Source organism: Glycine max, chromosome 18, assembly GCF_000004515.6.
Source record: "Glycine max cultivar Williams 82 chromosome 18, Glycine_max_v4.0, whole genome shotgun sequence".
NCBI classification, from domain to species: domain Eukaryota; kingdom Viridiplantae; phylum Streptophyta; class Magnoliopsida; order Fabales; family Fabaceae; genus Glycine; species Glycine max.
The window spans coordinates 8,408,695-8,433,011 of record NC_038254.2 but is presented as its reverse complement, the minus strand read 5'-3'; the positions used below and the strand labels follow the sequence as shown (position 1 = coordinate 8,433,011).

Genomic DNA, 24,317 nt, shown 5'->3' with positions numbered 1-24,317 from the left:
TATGAAGCGGCCCCCACTTCAACATTCACATAGGCGAGTCTATCAAGAGTACTCATGTAGCCTAGGTACTCCACTCAACATAGAGTATAGATCTCATTAAGAATTACGAATTTTTTTTTCTTCATAACTCATCCTCTTGTTACTTCAGGAATTATGCTGCTTTCACTTATAATAGCATGTTCATCTCATATCACTTCATAACTTGTTATTACCCATTGAACCTAGTTCTTGGGATCTCCAGTCATATAGGTCAGGTTACCATCATGAATGATCATCACAGTAAGGGCAATAGTCCCATTCTTTTAGAAGTGTTATGGACTTTCTCTCAAGCTAATCCTTTCGTCAAAGGATTTGCTAAATTATCATCAATGCGTACGTGATCCACTCTAACAGCTCATATTGAGAGTAATTCTCTAACAGTGTTGTGCTTACGACGTATCTGTCATTTCTTACCATTGTAATAACGGTTCTCAATTTTTGCAATAGCCGCGGTACTATCGCAATGGATCAACACAGCTGGTATCGGTCTTTCCCATAACGGAATCTCTACAAGTAAACTTCTCAACCAACTTGCTTCCTCACTAGCAGTTGCTAGTGCTATCATCTCAGATTCCATAGTGGACTGAGCTAAGATAGTCTATTTCTTTGACTTCCAAGAAACAGCCCCACCAGCTATGCTAAATATATAGCCGCTGGTTGCTTTGGAATCATCTAAAAGAGTGTTCCAATCTGCATCGTTGTATCCTTCAAGTATAGCGGGAAACCTTTTATAATATAATCCAAGGTTTATGGTTCTTTTAAGGTACCTCATTACCCTTTCAATAGCGTGTCAGTGCTCCATACTAGGTCTACTGGTAAACCTGCATAATAATCTCACAACATAGGCTATGTCGAGTCTAGTACAATCAGTGGCATACCTAAGGCTGCCAATGATACTTGCGTACTCAGTTCGTCGTATACCTTCACCAGTGTTCTTAAACATTTTTACACTTGGATCATATGGTGTACTAGCAGGTTTACAGTCAAAGTAGTCATATTTCTTTAAGATCTTCTCAATGTATTGAGATTGATTCAGAGAAATCCCCTCTTTTGACCTAGTAATCTTAATACCAAGGATTACACTTGCTTCTCCGAGGTCTTTCATATCAAAGTTGTTACATAACAATGATCACTACTAATTGGTTTGCAGCCAGGAGGAAAGTCTACTAAATGCCAGGTCTTGTTAGATTCTAAAGAATCCATCTCATTATTAATGGCTTCTTGCCACAAGTCAGCATCCAAAGAAGACAAAGCTTCTTGGAGGTTTGATGGATCCTCCTCTAATGTATAGGTCATATAATCGGGCCCATACTCTTTAGCAATTCTTGCTCTCTTACCTCTTCGAGGCTCTATATCTGATTCTGGTTGTGCAAGATTTTCACTACTAATAGCAGGAAGATAACTGGATGAAGTACCCCCACTATTCCTTAATTTAAAAGAAAACCATAAACCGGATTCTTTCTCATCTTTGGAGTATGCATCACATCTTTGAGAATCAAAGTCTTTCCAGAGGTAAACTTCAGTTCAACATCTCCAGTTCCAGCAACAGTAGTGGTGTGGGAATCACCCAACAACACTTTCTTATTTTCAACATTAATGTATGTTTTAAACATAGCACGATCATAGCAGACATGGCGGGAGGCGCCACTGTCTACCCACCATCCATCTGATCCTCCAATCATATTGATCTCAGTTATCACAACTATGTATGACTCTTGAGCAATTTTTTGTATCTCATGGGATTGAGACTCTACTAATTTATCATCAGTCATTTGATACTTGAGGTAGCGGCTAACAACATACTTTTTAGTCCCAGCTTCCTCAGTATCATACTTCTCTTTCAAAGCCAGCCAAACTAATTTGGCAGACTTATATGGGCTATAATAATCATATAGATCATCAGCTAACCCATTCAGAATGAAATTCTTGCATAGGTAATCATTTTCATTCCAAAGAGCCAATTCAATAGTCATTTTATCCTTCACTTCCTTCTCAGCATCTTTAGGCATCACTGGAATATCAGTGTTCAAAACATAGGAAACTTTTCTCAGTTAAAGAAAACATCATCTTTTGTTGCCAACGTTTGAAATGATACCCTTCAAACCTAAAATGTTTGTTGAGGTCATTGCTGTTCGAGCCAGTAATATCTACGGTAGCCATAGCAGAGCTGAAACCGTCTTAAAATTGTTGTAACAATAGTTTATGGCAAACCGAAAAAGTTACTGGCTGAGTCGCGGACAATGTCGCTTTTTTTAAAACGTTTCGTGGCACTTCCAAAAAATGTGCAAGCAGACTATCAACCACGAAGTCCCCAGGATAAAACAGTTCAGATCACTGCATAAGATTCCCACTGCACTGAGGGAACCTTTCTAGAATTACACCCTTTTATATGACTTGAAAAGTCACTCTAAAGCCACCCGAAAATATGACTTGAAAAGTCACTCTAATAGCCAACCAAAAATATGACTTGAAAAGTCACTCTTATAGCCAACCGAAAATATGACTTAAAAAGTCACTATTATAGCCAACCGAAATTTTAGAGCGACAGAAAGAAAGAGGGAGAAGTTTGCCAGAAATGCATCGGCTGAACTATGGGAGGGAGAAAGAAAAGTTGAGGAAATGCTTCTCAACTGGGACAAGGAAAAAAGAAGAAAGGAGCTATCCATATATAGGGATTGAAACACTATTCATGTGTTTATCTTGAGCGATGTGGGATTTGAAGCTTTTTTTTTCTTTCTCTTTTTTTTTTCAAACTTTCATCCACATTCTCCTTTGTTCTAACATTTCCCGTTGTTGGAATTTTAGATCTAGTAGCTTGTGCCTTAGATCCACCAACTGCCATAGATTGCTCTTTGCAAGTTCGAGTGTTGTATCCATATTGAAGGCATCTCTTGCATTTGTTTTCAAGTATTTTCTCTCCTTAGTTTAGTTGGTCTTGTCTCTTCATCTGACTTTCTTCTTAATTTTTTTTGGGCATCTAGGCCCAACTTTGTAGATTTGAGACAAAATTGGATCAATAATATCCTTTGACCACCTGTCTTCACCATTTATAGGGCTCATTGTGTGACTGTAGCACTTAGCACAAGTCTCTCTATGGTAGTAGTCATGAACATAGTCTTTTGGTTTCTCCCTATTTTGTTGTATAGTAGAAACAACATGCCTACAAGGTATGAGCACCAATGTCCACATATTACAAGAACAAGTCCTAGATGCTAGATTTACAACGAGCTTTTCAGTAAATAGTGTGTGTGTGTGTCTGTGACCTCATACAACATGTTTCCAGCACATTCAACAAATCAATTTTTAATTTTTTAGTTTCCCATTCTAACCTTTTTCATAGGTCCTTGCATTATCTAGATATGAATATCTTAATATCGTACACGATAAAATATTTATATCAAGTCATATTATCATATGATGCCCAATATTAAGACATTTATGTAGAAAACAAAACAGCTTTTTATTGTGCACGATACAATATGAAGGTAAAGAAGACAAATATTTTTTTTAAAAAAACAAACGTCAAAAGAATTACCGCTTAGGTTTGGATAACCCAAGCCTAGCTCTAGAAAAAAAACATTTTAATTTTACGAGAGCAGAAAACATATCTAAAATTTTGTCGGGTCAAACTCCAAACCTTTCCATATTTATAGGAATTGAAAACATATTTTAGCCATTAATATATAGACTTTTGACATCTTGATAATTTTTAGAACGCCAAACTTTTAATGGGAGACATTTGAATTTTTTTTTTTGATTAAAAACCGATACAACTCCTTAAAAATATAGATATAATATAACTATCCACTAATAAAATAATGCATTTACTATACATTTATGTTAATTTGAACAGTTACCTTTGTATTTAATTAGTAACCGATGCACCTAACCACTAATATAAACTATGTACTAACATGCATCTTTAGTATAAAATTAATCTGTGAAGTAAAAAAATATAAAATTAATATGGATAAATAAACATTTTATGTAATTTATAGTTAATATTAAAATTATTTAAAATTTTAAATTAAATCAACTTATTATTACTGGAAATTTTAAATTATATTAGGAGAAATCATTACTAAAAAAATCATTTTTTATGATGGTTCTCATCTGTTTTTGAAGTGGTTGTCGTGGAAAGTCTTAATCTTCCATGACAATTCTCAAATTGTCTTAGAAAATTTAATTTTTAAGATAATTTTTTCGAGAAACTATCTTAGAAAATATTTTCTAGAAAAAGACTACTTCTAAGATAATTTATGGAAATAATTCTCTTAGAATATTTTTTAAAATAAAAAATTAGAGGATTCAAACTGTCTTAAAAATAGTTACTTTCTAAGATAATTTTTTGAATAAACTATCTTAGAATATTATTTTAAAAAAAAAATAAAAAAATTGATGTATAATTAATTGTACATCAATTATATTATTTATATATTTTAAGATATATTTGTTGATGTTAATATTATTATTGATCGATTGAATATATAATTGACACATATATGATTGTTTGGCCAATACTTCAAGGCCTATAAATATAGTTCACACATATATAATTGAGAGAATTAATAAAGTAAAGTTAAATAAGAATTAAAATGACTATTTATTTATGAATGAAAAAAAATTCTCATAGTAAATCATTAATATAGTTATTACACATTTTATGACAATTATAAGATATACGAAAAGAAAATTATATGTATTTTTATTCATTAAATAAAAAAATGTAAAATTTTAAATTTTTTAATGTAAAATAATATTTTTTAATTCCATTTAATTACCATTATTCATCACTAAGGTTTTTTTAGAACACGTTTTTTTCTTTTGCCTTCATTCACTCATATTTTGATGCACACTTTTTTTTTATTGCTATTAATTCCTAGGTGAAGAATCCAACACACTTTTTTTTCAAACCTTTTCAATTTTTTTTCAATCAATTTAAGCCATTTTTTTTTTTGCACTTCATTGTTGCAAATGAAATTCTACAACTACCCTCACCTACTTGCTTGTGTATATATAAAGATACCTACATACCCAATGGATGAGACTAGACGAAAATAAACAAGCCTATTTCTCATTAATATTTATTATTCACAACTACATTACTTTGTTTACGTGCTTTCATGCCTTTACTATTTAATTTCATTGATATTTCTCTACAAACTTAGTTGAAGTCATGAAGTGCTCATTTAATTAAGCACTGTCGGGAATAGCCGAATAGGTGAATTCACAGGCGAGGACTGACGTCCTTTTCTTGTCATAATTTTTTTGACAACCAGGGGATCATTGTATTTGCTAGTGGCTGATAAAAAATACAAAAAATAAAAGTAATTATACATAATACTACACAATATCAATTTTTAACATTTTTTAGTCACCTTCATTGGTGTGAAATATTAAAGGTTCAGTTTATTATTAATCTCTACTATAAAAAACCTGACTAACAACAAACATATCATAAGATTTCTTATTTTAATCATTTTTTTTTCATTTAAAAGACACTTCAATCCTGGCCTTTATTTAAGGGTTTAAACTTGCATTTAACCAATAACAATGACGTTCATATCGATAAATTTTAACATTAAAATAATAAATTTGTGACGTGTATGAGGGAACTACACGCTTTTACGTGGGTAACTGTAGAACTCTATAAATATTGTTGTAGGAAAGTTGATTCTCACAGAGTGAACCAACTAGCCCTCCTAGATTTCCTTGTCTCTGGTTGACTTACTGCAATATTTGGCTATTATGGCTTCTTCACCTTCTTTGCACATAGCAATGGTCCCATGGTTTACAATGGGACACATCACACCATTTCTCTACCTCGCCAACAAGCTTGCAGAAAGAGGACACAGAATCTCTTTCTTCATTTCAAAGCACACACATGCAGCCTTACAGCACCTAAATCACCACCCCAATCTCATCACCCTTATTCCAATCTGTGTTCCTCACAATGATTGTGGCCTAATTCCCCATGTTGCTGAATCCATCACTTCGGAAGTTCCTTCCTCCACTGCCTCACTATTTGAGAAGGACATTGAAGTCCTCCTCCTTGAGCTAAAATTAAACATTGTGTTCTTTGATCATGCATATTGGGTACCAAGACCATGCTTAACTCGGTGCCTAGGCATTAAGTCCTTAGTGTATTATGTTATAAGCATTTCATCATTGGCTTATGACTTATCATGTTCATACCCTTTAGGGATATCTAAATTAGGATGCTGCAACATAGCTGACCATGACCTCATACTTAATCATTCCCATGAACCAAAACTCCTTGTTGGATCAGGAATAAAACTTGAGCATGGAAAAGGCATTGCTTACATTGAAAGTTGTACAAATACTCTAACTCAATCTTATGCAACAGGACTCAAAGGTAGTAGTTGCAGAGTGGTTGAAGGAGCTTATGTTGATTATCATAGGAGGCATGTGTTGCTTGAAGGGTGTGTTATAACAAAGGGAACCACATGTCATTTGGATGAAAATTGGGCTAAATGGCTTGGAAATTTTGAAGCTGGCTCTGTGGTTTATTGTGCATTTGGTAGTGAGTGCACATTAGAACTATGTCAGTTTCAGGAATTGTTGTTGGGGCTTGAGCTATCAGGTATGCCATTTTTGGCAGCACTTAAACCCCCTAAGGGTTTTGAGTGTGTGGAATCAGCTTTTCCACTAGGGTTTAAGGAGAGAGTTGAAGGAAGAGGGGTTGTCTGTGGTGGATGTGTTCCTAATCAGGAGTTCATTTTGGAGCACCCTTCTGTGGGGTGCTTCTTTACCCGTTGTGGATCAGGGTCTTTGCCAGAGGCAGTGGTGAACAAGTGTCAGTTGGTGCTGTTGCCAAATCATGGTGAAATGGTGATCAATGCAAGGGTGGTCTGCTACAGCTTGAAGGTTGGATTGGAAGTAGAGAAGTTGAAGGCCTTTAAGATGGTTTGTGTACCAAAGAAAGTGTGTGCAAAACTGTGAATAGGAATCATGCAAAAACTCAGTGAAGCCCCTAAATAGATCTTATTTTCACGGATTAGTCCTTGTGTTTTTTTGTTGGGAGCTGAAACCTTGCTCACAACAAAACAGTGATGTTAACGTGTGTTGCTTATCTAAGAAATAAAAGGGATTACATGTGTTTTTAATTATATTCCTCCAAATAAGATTATGTTCGTCTAATTAATTCTTCAAAAATAATTTGTCATCACTTTATTAATTATGATACATTTTCACACACGAGGAATTAAATGGAAATAATTTATTTTTTAGAGAAAAAAGAGACTTAAATATGTTTTTAGTCTTTTAAATTTGGGTAATTATTTTTTTAGTTCTTAAAAAATCATTTATTTTTATTAATCTCTCAAATTTTTGAAAATATACTTTTAGTTCCTTTTTGTTTAATGTGTTCATAATGTTATAATTTGTAATGATTTTTAACTGATAAAATTTAGTTTTCATTTAAAAATGATGATTTCTAGTGTTTTTAAATCATCAAAATATTTTACTCTTAGGATTTGATGGCCTTTTATTACATATTTTGTTGGTTTAAAAAATAAAATAAAAAGATAGATTTAGAATTATTATAATTTATTTATATATTTCAACTGTTTTAAATTGTCACAAATCATTTTTAATAAAATAAAATTAAAAAAAGTTAGACAATAGTAAATTACCACAAGTTATGGCACCATTAACACAAAGAATGAGAGAGAATAAAAATAATTTTTTAAAATTTGAAAAGACTAATTAAAATAATTTTTTTTAAAGACTAAAAATATTTATCCAAATTTAAAGTACTAAAGATATCTTTAAGACAAAGAAATATTACTCTCTTTTATTTTTACTGGACAATTAAATGGAAATAAATTTTAATACACTTCTAAGGTGTATTCTTTATCAAAACTGATTTGCCTAATTTAATGTTTATTCAAGGACAATTTGTGATTTGATTTTGTGGTTTATGAAATGGTATGGATGGAATTTATTTTCCAAGTTCTCAGGTGTCCAAGACGAAATTTAGCCCCATAAATTATTTGATCTTTTAAAAATAGAATATCTGATGATTTTAATCGTTAGAAAACATAATCAGATAAAATACAATAAATTAATGTTATATATTATTTAACTGGCAAAACTAGACAGAAAGAATTAAAACATTGGATAAAAAAAATTCAAGAATGTTGACTGATTATAAAAAAGTTTATGGAAAAAAATCATAAATATAAAAAAGTTAAAAGATAAAAGTATATCCTAACAAAAATAAGATTATATCCTTATTTTTTTTTTCAATTGTAATAATGAATTATGTTATACATATGAGGGGTATTTGATTCATAGATTATTTATTTATTTTTGAGAATATGAGATCGAAAAAATTTATTTCCACATGAAATAATAAAACAATTATTGTAAGATATATTATACTTTTTTTTAATACTCAGAAGTAACATTTTTACATCATATTTCCAGAAAAAAAAATATTTCTAAAATTAAAGAAATAGTCAATCAAACTAACACCTCGTAATCAATTATATATATATATATATATATATATATATATATATATATATATATATATATATATATATATATATGAGAGAGACTGCTTTACAGGGCTATTTGGGTAAAACAGAACGAGCGTGTGCACGTTTAATTTTCACACGCACTTCTTCACATTTTTGGTTTGAAGATTTGACGAGAATCCCACGCCAGTTTCAAACATTGTCTACAGACTTCTCCTTTATCAGGTGGATGAAGTTCTTACCTTTCCCTTCCCTTCTATTCTTTTTTCTTTTCCTTCTTAAATTCTAGCCTATCAAACATACACTAATAATAAAAAATAAAAAGAATAAATAACAACCTGTCAAAAAATAAATAAATCAGGAGACTGAAAATAACAAAAACCGTAAAAACCTCCCACTTTAAAAATATTCTTATAATCAAGTCATAGTCAACAATCTCAGTTACACATTACACATTTATGGCAATTACTGTCACCAAACCATATTATAGTGTCTTTGTAAATATTCCAACTACCAGCCACCAGCCCATAATTTTTGTAGTGCTAGCTGAATCAATATCAAGAAACATGTTTATTAATATTGGATATCAGTATTATAAATTTGATTGTATGAAGTATTTTATTGCTGAATGTAGCAACTCTTTTTTTGAGGGAGAGAAAAATTAAATTAAAGCTATTGTGCTTACTTGGTAATCGACTGATCGGATATCAGTATACAAAGTATGAAAGTACAGTGTCTCTTTAATTTCGTTTACATTCTTGATTCTTCGTCCAAGTACCACAAAAATGTGCCCAATGTGTTTACATCATTGAAACCCATTTTTGTTTTTTTTTTTCCTTTTGGAATGGTTTTTAGATTTAATTTTGAAATTTTTAAAAATAATAATCAATTTTTAGTTTTAGTTTGAAAAAATTTTAAAATTAATTTTTAAAATCTGTTTTTTTTTTTAAATAAATTTATTTTAAAAGTTTCATATTGTATTAAAATTAGTTTAAAAGTACATTAATTTTTTATGGTGATGACGGCGATGATGACAATAATGATTACATGATAGTAGTAATGATTAGTGATAACGATATAACATTGATGGTGGCAGTGACACTGACGTGCTACCTATGACAATAGTGGACCAATGATTATGATTGCGGTGATAATGATAATGATTGCGGTGATAATGATAATGATAGAAGTAGTCGTGATAATGTTGGTGACGTTGAGAATGTGATGATGATGACAAAGATAATAGTATTGTTATTGATGGTGGTAATGGTGTTGATGATGGTAACATCATTTATCAAATGTAAAGCATATGTATTTTTTTAACTAAAATTTAAATTTATAATTTTTTTTAAAAATAAACGGAAAAGTTTTTTCTTCCTAACACATTTTATTATTGCATTTAAAAATAAAAAATTAAAACCCAATATCACCCAAATGAGTGCTTTGTTTTCTTATGATATTCTCTTTAAAAGACTCATACAAAATACAGCCAGACACTATTAAGTATTAACAACGTCACTTCCGATAGACTCAACTCTATTGATATCTTAATTTACAATATTGTGAAAGACTAACCTTTTTAATTAGACATAACTCTATTGATATTTAAAATAGATTTTTAATTAACCGATGACTCTATTATATTTAAAATACATTTTTAACCGATATGTTAACATAATTAATTGACTAAATATTATTTAGACATGAGAGTAAAGATTCTTACACTCAGTATACCACTTAATCTCTTGTTAAAAATAAGACGAACGAATTGCATACAAATAAAGATGAAGAATCCCCCCGTTACTTGAGTTGATTTCAATGCATAAAAAAAAGTAATCTTTTATTAACCTAATCTAACTTAATTGATGGAATAATATATGTAAATTATTATAAATCTCTTCCTACTTTAATTTAATTACACAAGTAAAATGTCATGCATTACATCAAAGATTTTTTTTTTATGATTTTTTTAGTCTTTAAATAACATTTTATTTAAAAATAAATAAAAAATACAGCCAGTAAGGTTCGATCGGTGCAAATTCATGCATGAACGGATTATAGCAAGGCTCTTTTATTTTTATTATTTATTTTTTAGTTAATAGCAAGTAATGGACTAGTTTAAGTCTGGTTGTGGTTAAGATCAAATCTTTAATTCTAAAATAATAATCGTATCTCCACAGAGTGGATTCACATGACTCACCTAAAAGTAAGAGAAACATATACAAAACAATAATCCAGCTACACTCCAAACTCAAGTGTAAATTAACATTAGGCAACCAAAACCACAAAAGTTTGGATCATAGTAACTTGGTTAAGGAGAGTATGGTACAGACTAGTGACAATGCTTTGGTGCAGTGGCTAGTAGCAGCATTGCTCATTGCCATGTTGGGTGGTGCCAAAGCATGTTTTATGTGACATAGAGTCAAATAAGCTAAACTTATGTTTTGAAGCAATTACTGGGAACCACCCTCCAAAACCCAATGAAAAATGCTGTGAAGTTGTTAAACATGCCAATTTGCCTTGCTTTTGCAGATACAAGTCTGTCCTACCTGCACTTGGAATCAACCCCGCCAATGCTTTTGCCTTGCCCCATAAATGTGGTCTGAAAACACCACCTGAATGTAGAGGTAATCATCTTAAGCCTGAATAGAAGTTTTATTGACATATATACGACTTAGACTTATATTTTGACTAGATAGTGTTTCTTGACTATGTCGTCTTCATTTTGCAGTGATTTGAAGCAATTCTTGAGAATCAAGCTATTTGAGCACCCCTTGGTCTTTAGTTGCCGCTCATATGCTGTATTATTGGAGAAGCTTTGAAATTAGCATTCTGTTTCCCTAAAATAAATGAGTAGTTTTTTTAATCCGTGTCTTTTCCTCACATGTCTGCAAGGTGTATGATGTATCAGTTCCCTATCTAGTAGATTCTACAAAGATGTTTGATGTACTACTATTCAGAGATTTTCAATCCTTAATCTGCCTAATAAAATTCTTGTTTCTTGTTTTCTGAATTCAATGCACAAAGCAATATATGGATTAGGACAGAGGCATCTAAATGAATTCAATGTAATGCATCTCCCACTATATAAAGGCAACAATCCAAAATAAGACATTAAGCACAAATTGACTTGCTCATGAAATTAACTCAATAAAAGTACTTTAATCAACTGGATGCATTAACTCAATTTTTCCAAACTTGCCACAACATTCATGACCAAAGGAAAATATGCACTTCTTGAAAGCTTCAAGTAAGTTCACCGCCGTGTGTGATATTTCAAAGATAGATGGCCCTTATTACTTACTGTAATGCTCACTTGAGCATAAAAAACAGTGGCAATGAATCCTCGTGGCAGCTACTCATCTTCAATATTGGATTCAAATGGATCATCATTTGTGTTCCAAAAGTCAAGTGCATCGCCAAGATATCCACGATTTGCTATATTGCTAGCACTGTGGCTGGTTACCATGAGGTCCCCCAAATATAGGTCTCATTTAGGCATCTCCGAACCTCCTCCAATAGCGATGTATATGGTGAACATAGGACTTTCTATTAACATGGAAAAGCTTTCCTTTGCACAGCTGATGTTGGTTTCTGCTGACTCCTCAAGGGATAGGAAAGGAAGATTCAAGTCGTCAACTGGTGGACCTGATTCTGCATGGCTTATGGTTTTCCTTAATGCACTGTGGGGAAGCAGATATCTAATTAGAGGTTTTGTGAGAAAACCAAACACCTGCAATGATATTGGAGCTATATCAATTATTTAAAGGTTAGACCAAATTATAAGAATGACCAAGCTGCATGTAATTGAAAGCTGGGTGAAAGCAGCGGCAAGAAATGATTTCATTTTGGTTGAAGACAACAATAGGAAATTAATATTCATTAGCTCCACATGAACTATTTTATGTTGTTATTTCCTACTTTCAAGATAGAAGAAATGCCTCAACTCACCAGCGTGCTGAATAGGACAACAATAATGGTGTTGGTAAATCATTGTTGCATTAACTGAATCAGTAGTAACACCAGAAAATGTGAACTGAATAAATGAAGAGAGGAATTCAGTTGCAACTCCTTCTTTAGGTACCAGTGTCATTGGTTGTTGCATAACTTTGGGAGGAATATTCATACATAATGCATTTGAATAAGAGTCATATTTATTTAATAAAATTTCTATCTAATTATAATATCTAGAAATTTGAATTTCATGCATATACCTGTTTGAAAGCCAGAGCAATGAAGACAGCTCCCCTCATTAGCCCAGCCCACCAAATGATTATCTGGATGGTTTACCAAACTTAAGAAGCATATAAATAATTAAAGATATTTTCTTAATTAACTCTAACATTTACAGTATGAGAATATCATATAAAATATGTTTAGAAACCTGATGTTTGAATGTGATACTTGATGCTGGGTCAGAACTAGCACGTGTGTTTGTAAAATTGGCAAGAGTAGAGAGAGGGAAAACAAATGCTGCCCGCCCAAGCAATATCAATTAAGGAACTGTATATCCCCACCAAATTTCCATAACTGCAGTGAAGAAGTTATGCTTTATTAGAAGAAATAAAGGCTATTATACCAAGGTGATATGTTGCAATATATCTCACATGCTTCTTAAGAAGATTCCAGAAGCAAAAATATCGCAAAATAAAAAATACTTAAGATCTTGTGTGTCATCTGAAAACAATTTCAAGCAGAAGAAAATAGGTAGCTAACTTGTAACTTTATGCATTAATCAAATTACTATTGATCGTTTCACAAATTATAAGCAGATTATACTGTATCATTAAATATAATGTTTTCTTTATCGTAATCCAATGATGTCATAATCCAGTAAATATTTTGGACATCTTTTGCAAACACATGGCCTGGAGAAAAATGCCAAAAAACACAAGTATAAGTTATTTTCTCTCTGATGTTATTACATTTCTTTGCTGTCAATCAAGTTAATAGCATGTCTTGAGGGAACATAATATTTAAGTTGTATTTATTGATCTGTTCCTTCTTCTTTCATATTTTTCATGCTATAGTGGACATTTTGGTTATCACAAAATATGGAGCAAGTGGAGACTATCATGCTTGTACTGACCTTGCATATAAGAAAGCTAAATCAGATGGGGCAGATGTACTTGACTGTCTGGTTCAAATGTCGAAGGATGGAATACCCTTTTGCTTAAGCTCGATATATCTTTCAGAGAGCACAACAGTTGCTGATACAAAATTCAAAAATCGTGCAACAACTATCCGGGAGATAAAAAATCGCAGTGGCATATACACATTCAGCTTGACATGGGATGAGATAAAATCCAAATTTGAAAGGGTTTACAAGGTTGATAAGAATATTAGTGATGCTGCTGATTCAGCAATTAAGGACATCAAAACATTTGCTGATTCTGTGGTAATAGGAAAGGCATCTGTTTTTCCTGAAACTGCAGCCTTTCTAGTTAGCTCTACAAACACTCTGGCAAGGCTAAAATCATTTAATTAAGCTCCCAGTTTATGTAGAAACTTTCAGCAATGAATTTGTATCTCAAGCATGGGACTACTACGTACTTAGATCCATCCATTGAGATAAATTCATTTGTCATTGGAGTCAAGGTTAATGGCATTATTACTGACTTCCCTAAGACAGCTGATAGATACAGAAGTTGAACCTTCTATACATGTTAGTCCATTCTTTATGTTGGTAGAACTTGAAAGCTCAAAGTCTGTTTGATTTAAGAAAATATTTTTTATTTTTATTTTCTATTTTCATAAATAATTACAAAATTGTCACCTTACATTTATTTTATTTCTTATTTTTAAGGATTGGTTTACTTTATTTCTTATTTTTAAGGATTTGTAAATAAGAAATAAAAACAGACAATATTTTTTTCAATTCAAACGACCCTTTGTTTTACATGATAATGATGAGAACTCATCAGTGATCATACTCATTCTTTATACTATAAAGTAGGCTAGTAGCAGCACCGTGATTAATGCAAAGTGCGTGCAAACTAATTAATAATTTTAAATGGATGTAATACAATTTTTTTTGTAATCTACATTCTTCATTAAGTCATGATTATTGCCAACATGGTTTTGGTTATTAGATTACGCTATTAATGTTGAAATATTGATGCCATTTTTTTTAATCAATAAATATTAGTTTAATTGTTAATTTTTGTTAGAAATGATAATGAGGAGTTTTTTTTTCTTTTCTTTTTCCTTCACCTTTTTTAATATTATATTAATTTTATATCTCCGTATCCATGTCACTTGACAATATTTTTTAGGTCTTACTACTTTTCTTTGACTTATTTATTATGTGCCCTAATAAAAAAGAAGTCTGGGAAAGAACTAGTAACTTTTTATATGAATAAGGAATCTATAATGCCCTCATTGTTGACTTGATTGATGTTCTACTTGTTGCAGGGAACTTGTTTTTAAAGCATCGCAACAAAGCACTGTATACGAGTCCTATTGAACCTGGCAAACTTTTAAAACAAATTTCTAAGTCATACTTTCCACCACTTCCCCCTCCACTCCCAGTCTTGACTGATAGTAATTAATGTGACAGAGAGACACCTTTGCCTGGGGTGTCTGGAAGAGTTCCTACTACCAGAGCTGCTGCTGCAGCCCACATCACAACATAAAGAAAAGTAAACAAAAAAACCAAGTGTGGCATCCATGCGCGCGTGTCATTACCTTGCGAATTCCATAATTTGATAAGTAATAAAGGAGTTCTTTCTATGAAAAGTTTTATTTTAGGTTTAATTAATCTTTAAGTTCCTATATATACCTACAATTCAATTTTTGGTTTTAGTTATTAATCTTTACGTTTTATTCCATTTGAGTATTTTTTATATATTTTAATCCTTGTGTCTTTATTTTATAACAGTTTTACACTGTCAATAAAATAATAATAAGATTAAAACAAAATAATAATAAGATTAAAACATAAAAAATGAATGGCTCGTATAGAGACTAAAACCTAATGTTTTTTTTTAAGTATATACAGAAACTAAAATGAAGGGCTTAAAGTAAATATAGGGACCAAGAGATTAATTAAAAGTATTTTATCAATTTGAACTTTAAAGTTGTTAAGATAGTTGCTATTGTAAGATGATGATAATATAGTGTTTTTAATATTATGTGTACGTTCTATAAATTATATTATAAATAAACTATGTTATATAAAAGCTTGCGTGTGTATTATATAATTAATATTATACAAATTTGATAGCTGCAACCTTTATTTGTGGTTTTTTCAGCAAATATTAATTTTAATTAATTGTTTTTATTAGTAGAAAGATTCAAATTCACTATCTCTCTTTCCTATCACCACTATCTCTTTTCCCTATCACCACTAATTAAGTGTACACCACCTACTCAAAATGGATGACGATCATTAATTATATTCATTGACATGATTGATAGAAAGTCAACCCAGCTTATTCAACACTAATGAAAATTTTTCTGTGGCGTTGGCTTTAGTCAATGCTAACATCCACCATTATGTCCATATTATATATAGCATCAGTTTAAGGCTTTAAGCTGACATTAATAAATATTTTGATATCTATATAATTATACAAACAAAGTCCTGATTACGTTTTCTCTGTCCTGTTGATACCTGTCCACTGTCCTGTTGACACCTGTCCAGTTAGAGACCTTCTTTTATGCCTCTTTGCTCATTGCCACGTGAAGGTTTTATCCTTTTCTGAAGGTTTGTGTTTTATAAGGCTCATTCTGTCTTCTTTGTGTCAGCTGTTGCAATTCCTTATTTCCACAACCACCAAGCCATGTGTCACTTTCTGATTGCCAGATTTCACCGCCCCATTTAATTCCCCTTAATTCCAGAACTTTGTTCTCTCTCTTCCATTTCTCTTGCATCCGTCCAGATTCTTCCCCTCCTCTTTCTTCTCTCTCTTTCCCTTTCTGTGACTGCTCATTTCTTCTTCTTCCTCTATTCTTTCTTTACTCTCACTTGAACTACAATGGTAGAGGACGTGTGTTTCCTCTACAAGGTACTTCCTTATTGCTCCTTTTTACCGTCAAACCCGTATGGTTTTTTTTTTCCATTTGTGCGCTGACCCCTTTATCTCACTTTTCACTTTTTCTTCTTCTTCTGTTCTTCTCTTTTTCCCTCTTGAACTATAATGGTAGAAGTCGTGTGTTTATTTATGCAGAGAAGGTGGAAGAACACATTAAAGCTGCGATTTTTATCTCAAAAAATCCAAGAGTACAAGTTCGTAAACACAAAAGCTTAAATTTTTTTGGGTGTTCTACCTTTATTTTGTATACTCTATTCCAAGAGTACAAGTTCATAAACACAAGTTCGTGTATTATTATTATTATTATTATTATTATTATTATTATTATTATTATTATTATTATTATTATTATTATTATTATTATTATGTATACTCTAGCTGAAGACCCTTTTTTATATTCTAATTCCGGAAGTGAACATTGAGATTTTTCTTTGAGCTTCCTGGTGTGTGTAGGTTGTAATATCAAAGAAAACCATTTTCGTTTTAGCATGCAACTCCTATCATCACAACATAAAAAATGGCTTTCAGTTAGAGCCAACATAATAATAATAATAATAATAATAATAATAATAATAATAATAATAATAATAATAATAATAATAATAATAACAACAACAACAACAACATAAAAAAGGACATCCAACTAGAGTCTACATAATAATAATAATAATAATAATAATAATAATAATAATAATAATAATAATAATAATAACAACAACAACAACATAAAAAATGACCTTCAACTAGAGTTTACATAATAATAATAATAATAATAATAATAATAATAATAATAATAACAAATGAATATTCAAATTATTAATAACAAAAATATATATAAGTTTAGAATGTCTTAATTAAATTTTTTTTAATACAAAACTCAACAAGCACTTCTCTACCCACAAGAAAGAGAAGTTCTTAATAATGGAGGTGTAAGCTGTTATATACTTTTAATTTTTAATTGTATATTTTGTTGGAAATGTTTATTTTGATATCTGTGTGAATGCACATAATAGAATAATGACTTTCAGAATAATGCCTAGAATTTCATCATGCTTGCTTTGATAACGATAAACCTATTCAGGTATTTCCTTCTTTCTTTTTCATTTTCTTTTAAATCATAAATTTTATTGTTGTTGCAGGAAGTCGAATTAGGATTCTATTTAATTTTATTGTTGTTGTTGTTGTTGTTGTTGTTGTTGTTATTATTATTATTATTATTATTATCTGTATTGTGCAAAGTATCATCTCGGGTAGCTCAAGGCAAATATAGCAAAACTGAGGACACAATTATTGAAGTCTCCAAAAGTATGCTGCTATTTATACTGTTTATTTCATGTTGCAATTTTACATTTTAAATTATAAAGTTTATAGTTGTTGTTGTTGTTGTTGTTGTTATTATTATTATTATTATTATTATTATTATTATTATTATTATTATTATTATTATTATTATTATTATTATTATTATTATTATGTTGGCTCTACTTGAATGTCCTTTTTTTATATTGTGATGACAGGAGTTGTATGCTTCTCTCTGGTCAATAATTTTTTCCAAACCTAATTTCTCTGCTCTCAAAAAGTGATTTTTTTCCCATGTTTGTTTTCTCTCACTTTGCCTTATGGTCTAATTTTGGTTTGGGGTTTATCTTCTATGTCTTTGATAATTTAATGCATTTGAATTTGAATATGGGTACTTGCAGAGTGTCATATTCTTATTCTAAGTTTGTTGATGATTGATGCAAGCTTTTGTTATATGTCTGTATTCTCTAACTTGATTATTGAATGGCAGTTATCCTTTTGCAAAGAATGAGAAATCAGATTGCATATGCAAACAAAGGCTTTAAATTGTAGTTACAGTTAAGGCTTGGTTTTGGTTCATAGTCACAGTCTAATGATGCAATGGCTGTGTTCCATCAAACTTGCTCATTTTTTCGTATAACACTTAATAGAGTTTTGGGGAGGAGTCAAGAGGGAAAGGCAATTTGGTGGCATGCGATGTGTGTTGTTATTTGGTGCCTAACTTCCTATGGTTGGGGATTAATTTCCAATATCAAACTCTTTAATATCAATGTTAGTCTTTTTCCTTTTTTTACAATACCTTTCTTTTAATTCTTGCATTGGAAATCAATTGGCGAACATGACCCGTAAAGTATCATAGCTGCATAGATATATATTGTTGTTATTATTTCAAGAATCAAGCAGGTTATCAGATATGAAGGATGCATCCAAAAATAAGTGATGAAAAATGGTCTTCACCATATAGCAATATCACTAGGTTATATTGCTTCTAAAGTAATAACCAAGTTGTAATAATAGAAATGAAACATGGCAGATATAGGACTTACAAGTAAGTCATCTCTGATTTCTGTCCTCTTTAAATCAATTATGGAATCAAATCTGAATTCTGTAACAAGATTAGCAGGAAAATCCATCCTGAGCTTCACCATTTTGCGAGTGAGGCATTGGTGATATGGATCGTTGGGATGTGGCAGAGCAAGACATATATTCAGGGACCATACCTGGATTGTTGAAATTTTAAAACAATGTTTTATTAATTTAGTTGTTGAATAATTATTTAGTTATTAATATTCACCTTTTTTGTTTTGTTAATTTTATTATTCTCGCCATTATTTAGTTATTAATATTTATCTTTTTATGTTTCAACATTGAATTACATTTTATAGGTATATTACAAATTAAAAAAAAATTATGCAATGGCTTAAGAAACGGCCCGTGCGTTACGCACGGGTTACTTTGGCATGTTGTATGCAGACAAGGTGGAAGAACACATTAAAGCTACCATTTTTATCTCAAAAACTCCATGACTACAGGTTCGTAAACACAAAAGCTCAAAATTTTTTTGGGTGTTCTGCCTTTATTTTGTTTTCTTTTTCATTTGTGTGCTGACCTTTTTCTCTCACTTCTCACTTCTTCTTCTTCTTCTTCTTCTATTCTTCTCTTTTTCCCTCTTGAACTACAATGGTAGAAGACGTGTGTTTATTTATGCAGAGAAGGTGGAAGAACACATTAAAGCTGCGATTTTTATCTCAAAAAATTCAAGAGTACAGGTTCGTAAACACAAAAGTTTAAATTTTTTTGGGTGTTCTACCTTTATTTTGTTTTCTGACTTCTCAAGATATAAAAGTTTACATTTTTTTGTGTTCCTCAGCCTTCTCCAACGTGCTCATTGCTTCCTATGCTTAGCTTTTTGTGTTTTCGCCCTTTTTTTATTGTGTAATGGTTCGATATATTTTTTGACATGTTGTGTGCAGAAAAGGTGGAAAAACACATTAAAGTTGCGATTTTTATCTCAAAAACTTCATGAGTACAGGTTCGTTAACATAAATGCTTAAATTTTTTGGGGTGTTCTGTCTTTATTTTGTTTTCTACATGAGTACAACGATACCTTCTTTCTTTTACTATATGTCTTCCGTTTTATATACCTTTTATATACATTTTTCCCTTTATGCTTTCTGACCTTTTACTATGTGTGGACACCTTAATGTGCTTCTCTTTATCCCAGATAACAGAGAGAAAAAATGGAGCACTGGCAAACCTGGTGAGTGGTTACATTTAATTTTGCCAAAACAACAAGTGATGTTACCATTAGCTTTTCTTCCTTATTTTTATCTCTGATTTTATCATTTATCATGTAGGATGATGTTGTTGGTTGTTTTAAGTACTATGCCAAGCTTGCAGGAGGATTGCTGATTGCAGCTGTGTTCCTAGAAAACCTGTGGAATTTTGATTTGGTTCTTTTTTTTATATTAGGTTTTGATTTTGATTTTATAGTTAGGATTCAAAAGAGGTTGTTTAAGTAAAGTAGTTTAGTTCTGTAATAGATGTATCCCCTTCTGCTTTTTATTGTAAGGGATGATGGATTTTTTACTTTTTACTAATATGAATATGAATGAATGAATAAAGTTTAGGTGAAATGTATTGGTAGCTATTTGTATTTTTTGTAAGGCTGTCATGAGAAGAAGCTTATTCTTTATTATTTTTATCCTAAGGTAAAACAATCTATTCCATGATAAGAAAAATAAAAAACGTGAATGGTGATTGGATTGATGATAAAATAGGATCCTGGGTCTATAAATTATAAATTTCTATATTAGAATTCTACTTAATAATTTGTCCCCTGAACTTTACAGTTTAATTTTAGTCTCTCACAAATATCCTTATACCACCCAAATCATAGCTTAACAAGAATAAGTCACTCTCTCACAAATCACAGTGGACACTCTCATATAAATCCATACCAAATTGTACCTTTTAATATTTATTTCCTTACTTATATTCTTTTGGGTTTGTAACTGACTTATTTAATTCAAAATTCGATCAATACTTTAGTTTAAAATTCTATTCATATTCATTATTTTTTTCAACCTAAAATTCTACTTCAAAACAGGCTGTTTAGTTTTCTGAAAATATTTTTAGTTTTCATTTTTGAAAGACTATTTTTATTTTGAATCAATCAAATCATTTTAAGAGTGGGTCGTAAAATTATTTACCAATTATGGCCCGTATAAAATCAATAGACCTATACCAACAAAATATGATAATTAATTTGAAGATTATGATTATTCCCATATCTGAACAAAATATTTAAAAATGATTTCTAACTTTGTGTTTGATTTGCAGTTGTATAAAATATATATGCTTTAAAATATAAATTTGATTGATTCAAAAATATATTGTGATTCAATTTTGATTGTTTCAAACAATTTGATTGATTGCAGATAATTTGTAATTAATTGAAATAATTTTTAAAAGGGAAGATGACATGTGATAATTGCATGTTTAAATTTTGATTGATTTCAAATAATAAATGATAAATATAATTAATTTTTTTGTATTCATAGTAACATATCATTATATTGAATTCGATTATATAATAAATCAAATGTAATAATGACAAAAATATGATACAATGAAAATAAAAGCCTCCGGGAATTTTTTTTTGGAGAAATTTAACATTTTGAATGAAATAAAATTAATAGAATGAGAATATAGTATAAAATGTTTAATGTTATTAAGAATATTTAATTACTTAGAAGGCATAATTTAAATTTAAATTTTATAATGTTGAATGAAATAAAATTAATAGAATGAGAATATAGTATAAAAATGTTTAATGCTATTAATAAAATTTAATGACCGTTTTAATTATGGCCCGTATAAAATTAATAGACTTATACCAACAGAATATGATAATTAATTTGAAGATTATGATTATTCCCATATCTAAACAAAATATTAAAAATGATTTCTAACTTTATGCTTGATTTGCAGTTCTATAAAATATATATGCTTTAAAATATGAATTTGATTGATTCAAAAATATATTGTGATTCAATTTTGATTGTTTCAAACAATTTGATTGATTGCAGATAATTTATAATTAATCGAAATAATTTTTAAAAGGAAAGATGACATGTGATAACTGCATGTTTAAATTTTGATTGATTTCAAATAATAAATAAATACAATTAATTTTTTTTGTATTCATAGTAACATATCATTATATTGAATTTGATTATATAATAAATCAAATGTAATAATGACAAAAATATGATACGATGAAAATAAAAGCCTCTGGGAATTTATTTTTTTAAAAAAATATTTAACATTTTGAAACAATAATCCACGGTAAAATTACAACCAATGCATTTCAGAAAACCATCGATTTGCAAGCTCCTTTTACTTCCAAAATCCTGACATTGCTATAAATTAAAATAGAGAAAAATGGAAAAGAAAAATTCATACTAAAGTGAAATGAATAAAATAACTAATATTAAATAAGTCAGTGTAACATCAAATGCATTATCTGAAAACCATAATAATTAAATTACAACTTTGAACTGTCAAAACAAAGTAATTGATTGGAAAAAATTAATTGGCAAGTACCTATTAATGGAAAGGTTTTTTTTCAATTTTCCTAACGTTTTTGTTTCATTTTTAAATTGGTAGTATAATATTTAAAGATGATCGTTAAGTAACATAATATTATGATTATCTTCATATCTTAACGGAATAGTCTCATTAATTTGAAAATCATGACCATTTTCATACTTCAACAGAATATTTAAAATTATTTCCAAAAATTAATTGGCGAGTTCCTATTAATGGAAATGGTTTTTTCAAATATTACACTATCAATTTTACCAAATTAACAGTATAATATTTAAAACTGATTGTTAAGTAACATAATATTAGAATTATCTTCATATCCAAACGGAATAGTCTCATTAATTTGAAGATCATGACCATTTTCATACTCCAACAGAATGTTTAAAATTAATTGACAAGTACCTATTAATGGGAAGGAATTTTTCAGATATTACACTATCAATTTTACCAAATGGACAATATAATATTTAAAGCTGATTGATAAGAGAATCTTGACGGAGGCAAAAGACATGGAGGAGAGAGGAGAAAGTTCTGGAATTAAGGGGAATTAAATGGTGCGGTAAAATCTGACAATTAGAAAGCGACACGTATGACTTGGTGGTATCGGAAAAAAACTTCAGCATGTGAGGAAGGTGTGAGCACTGAGCAAAAAAAAATTAATAAATAAATAAAATTTAAAAATGACATTGTAGGACACGTGGGTTGAAGTGAGAAAAGAAGGATTGGAGAATTTATTATTTTTTATTGGACAAAATTAATTGGCAAGTATCTATCAATGGAGAGGTTTTTTTCCAAATATTACACTAAGTAACATAATATTATCATCATCTTCATATCCTAACGGAATAGTCTCATTAATTTGAAGATCATGGTCATTTTCATACTCCAACAAAATATTTAAAATTGATTGGCAAAAATTAATTGGCAAGTACCTATTAATGGAAAGGGTTTTTTCAATTTTCCTAACGTTTTTGTTTCTTTTTTAAATTGGCAGTATAATATTTAAAGCTGATTGCAAGCTTCTTTTACTTCCAAAATCACGAATTTGCTATAAATTAAAATAAAGAAAGAACAAAATGTGATAAACAAAATACTCTTCACTATATGTGTCTTTCCTTCATAAATCGGGTTTATAATAGTGAAATCAATTTTCATAACTTCGTTATTATCAAAACAAAAAGATCATATCATACTTTTAATGAAACAAAAAATTTCATACGAAAGTGAAATGAATAAAATTACTGATATTAAATAATTCAGTGTAACTAATATAAAAAATGTATTTTCAATTTACATTTTTCAGCAAATTGTAAACAATAAAATGCATTACCTGAAAATCATAATGATTAAATTACAACTTTAAACTGTCAAAACAAAGTAACATAAAAATTTCTCCATCAATCAAAATGGGGTCATCATCACTCTATTTTTATATCCGACAATTGGAAAACGATACGTGTGACTTAGTGGTACTGGAAAAAAACATCAGCATGTGAGGAAGGTGTAAACACTGAGCAAAATAAAAAAATAAAAAATAAAATTACACGTGGATTGAAGTGAGAAAAGAAAGATTGGAGAGTTTATTATTTTTTATTGGACAAAATTAATTGGCAAGTACCTATTAATGGAAAGGTTTTTTCCAAATATTACACTATTAATTTTACCATATTATTCAAATCAGCTTTAATTTTCTATTTATTTTTATTATTTTCTATGATTTTTATGTCTGCTTCCACCATTACATTACATTATTATTTATTTGAATTAGTTATTAAAAACCATCTAATTTGGTAAAAAATCTTTGCTTCATACCAAAAAATTAGTCTTC

At 30.0% G+C, this 24,317-nt stretch overlaps 2 pseudogenes; both read left to right on the top strand.

The window, feature by feature from the left end:
* The first annotated feature begins 5,708 nt into the window (after positions 1-5,708).
* Positions 5,709-7,200, top strand: LOC100800952 (cyanidin 3-O-galactoside 2''-O-xylosyltransferase FGGT1-like; annotated as a pseudogene).
* A 3,665-nt stretch (positions 7,201-10,865) lies between these two features.
* On the top strand, positions 10,866-11,520 carry LOC113000234 (putative lipid-transfer protein DIR1; annotated as a pseudogene).
* The last annotated feature ends 12,797 nt before the right edge of the window (positions 11,521-24,317 follow it).